Here is a 3600-nt window from a genome sequence, read left to right as displayed (position 1 = left end):
TTCACTTTATTTTTTTCCCCTGGGAAATCATAGAAAAATTTATTCTATGGTCAATAACCTTAAAAAATACACAATTCCATTCTGCCAAAATAATAGCATTATAGTTGTTTACCTCAGTGAATATGTCGAGTTTCGTTCCAAATAAATCGCATTTGTGGCATTCGCTGCTTTTCTTATTTCATCAAAAGAAAAAAGCAGTTGAAGCTCATCGATTGCTGGTAGAAACTTATGGTGAACATGCTCCAGTGATTAGAACATGTGTGACATGGTTCCGTCAATTTAAAAGTGGAGATTTCGATTCAACAGACAATGAACATCCTGGTTCAGTGAAAAAGTTCGAAGGCAAGGAAATGCAGGCGTTATTGGATGAAGACCCAAACCAATCGCAATAACAATTGGCACAAACACTAAATGTAACCCGAGGAGCAATTTGCCAACGTTTGAAAGCCATGGGAAAAATCCAAAAGTATGAAAAATGGGTACCACACCAACTAAACGATAGACAAATGGAAAATCGAAAAACCATTTGTGAAATGCTGCTTGAACGGTTCGAAAGGAAATCTTTTCTGTATCTAATCGTCACGGGGGACGAAAAATGGATTTATTTCGAGAACCCGAAGCGGAAAAAATCATGACTTTCACCCTTTGAGGTCGGCCCATCGACTCCAAGACCAAATCGCTTTGGCCGTAAGACAATGCTCTGTGTTTGGTGGGACCAGTGTGGTGTGGTATACTTCGATTTATGAAAACCTGGTGAGACGGTGAATACGAATCGCTACCGATAACAAATTATCAATTTGAATCATGCGTTGATCGAACAACGGTCGGAATGGGCCCGAAGACATGGCAAAGTTATCCTACAATATGACAACGCACAGTCTCATACCGCTAAAGTGGTAAAGAACATATTAAAAGCATTGAATTTGGAAATATTATCACACCCGCCGTACTCTCCAGGCCTCGCCCCGTCCGACTTTCACCTTTCCGCATCGATGGGACACTCACTTGCAGAGCAGCGCTTCGCCAATTTTGAAGAAGTCAAAAAAGAGCTCGTCGAATGGTTTGCCTCAAAAGAGAAAAAGTTTTTTTGGAATGGTATCCATAATTTGTCTGAAAGATGGGCAAAATGTGTAGAATATAATGGTCAATACTTTAAATAAAAATTTTCTGAGATTCCCTTGAGGATTAAGTGTTTTCTTTATTGAAAAACCCGGCAAATTTCAACTAACACTCCTGCTATTTGACATTGCAACATCATTTTTTAGTGGGTATGCACTGCAGATGGTCAACTTTTTCAGCAAAAATAGTGTTAGTGAAATAGCCTTAAAGTTACGAATTTGCTGTGAACTTCAAACAATTTAAATGGCCAGAAGTATCCGGGAGACTTCACTGATTTTACGTGATTTAAATTTCAAAAGTTTAAAATATAGTCTACCACTGCTTTCAGTTAAGAAGAAGTCCTTTTTTAGATAAAATCAACGACGTCAAAGAGACCGTCGGGTGCTGAATATAGAAAATTAAAGAAACGAAGAGAAGAGGAAGACAGACAAAATGCCAATCGGAAGCTCATGGACAAATACATTTCTGCAGGGGCTTTGGCTCTCTCTGAGGCTCCTCTAACATTGCAAATAAATAAAGTGGAAACACCTGTAACAGAACGGACCGAAGAACTTTCAATCCCAAACTCATCAGAAGCACTTCCAATTTCGACAATATCGTCATCAGAAGAGCCAATTCCATCTTTATCATCGGAACCACTTCCAACATCAACACCCTCAGAAGTGCTTCCAATTCCTGGAAAAAGCATAGAGAAGCCAGATTTGCCGATAGAGACACTTTCTCTAAATTATAACGATCCAACTTCGTGGCCTTCAATGACTGATAAAATTAGACAAATACTTTTTGCTAATAGTCCAGATCAAGGTGATGATATAGATTTTAAGGAATTATCAATGAATGCATCGGGACGGAGGTTCACAAGAAAGTTGTTTTTAGATAAGTAACAAGATGGAGAACAAATTAAAAGGAAGTGGCTTATTTACTGTACAAATAAAAATGCAATTTTTTATTTTCCCTGCTTAGTGTTTGGTAATTTTATTCGTTCAAAGCATTTTGCAAATTCGGCGGAGAGATTGAATGACTGAAAACATTTGAGTTCTACATTACCAGGTCAAGAAAATTCCATTGCTCATCGTGACAATTATGTTAAGCAGAAGCTTCTTGAAAAAAAAAACTTTTTAATAATGTCCTCATTGATTATTACATAGTCAATCAATTTAAGGAAGAAAAAAAGAAGTAGCGTTTAATTTTAAAAGTCATTGTTGACACAATTTGTTTTGTGCTTTAAGCAATCTAGCGCTAAGAGGATCAGTTGGACAAATTGGAAATCCTCGAGCAGGTATATTTTTAAATTTAATAGAATTTGCCAGTCATTATAATTCAACTTTGAAAGTCAACATCGACAATCATAAAAAAGGTTCTATATCTTATTTTTCTCTAAAAATAAAAAACAAGGTAATTGAGTAATGGGGTAGTAGACTTTCAAAAGTGATCCAAAATAAAATAAGAAAAGCTAAACATTTTTCTATTTTATTTGACTGTACGCCTGATATCTCGCGCAAAGAGCAAATGTCTGAAATCATACGCAATATTCAGGTAGATTAAAATAAAAAAGTTAGTGTAGAGGAAAGTTTTATGGACTTCATAGAGTCCCATGAAAAAAGCGGGAAAAGGTTTAGCAGTAGAAATTCTCGATAAATTACAAAAAGATAACTTGAATGTTAATGATGATAGTAGGCAAGGATACAACAATGGGGCAAACAGGGCGGGAAAATATCAAGGAGTTACAAATCGAATTTTAAATATAAATAAATATGCCACGTACGTTTCTTGTGGGAATCATCGTTTAAATTTGGTCGGAAATAATGAAGCTTCTGTTACCCCAGAAATGGTCACTTTTTTTGGCATTATAGAAGTAGTGTACAAATTTTTCTGTAGTTCAAACTCCTGTTGGGATAATTTGATGAAGAAATTAAGACTTACGATAAAATTTTTATCTGATACGAGGTGGTCCGCAAGATATAATGCTGTTAAAGCTTTTCGTTTGCATTTTGCAGAAATTTTTGAAGAATTACGCAAATATTCGTGTGATTTGTCAAATCCAGGTGCAATGGCAATCGCAAAAGGTCTAATATTTCAAATGAATTCAAAGGCATGATACTAGATAAGTCGATGAAATTGCTTAACGGACATTGCAATACTTTACAGAAAATGCGTATCAAAGGGTTTAATTCTGAAATTGAAGTTTCGTTAAAAATAGCAGAGAGTGTAGGTATCCAAGCTAGCTTTCCCAGCAAAAGAACCCGTAAAGCAAAGAAAATAAACTTAGACGAATCGGAAGATAATGATTTTCATCAAACTTTGAAACAAAAGTTTGATTTGCAAGTAAATCAAGTTCTTAACACATTTTTATTACGAACTCAATGTCGTTTCGAGGAAACAAAACAAGTAGTAAGCAATTTTTCTTTCCTTCACGAAGAGACTTTAAAAGAAAAAAGCGTTGATGATCTTAAAAAGGATGCAGAAGCATTAGCACACATG

The sequence above is a fragment of the Belonocnema kinseyi genome, chromosome 5 (genome assembly GCF_010883055.1).
Source record: "Belonocnema kinseyi isolate 2016_QV_RU_SX_M_011 chromosome 5, B_treatae_v1, whole genome shotgun sequence".
NCBI classification, from domain to species: domain Eukaryota; kingdom Metazoa; phylum Arthropoda; class Insecta; order Hymenoptera; family Cynipidae; genus Belonocnema; species Belonocnema kinseyi.
Note: the sequence above shows the minus strand (reverse complement) of the source record.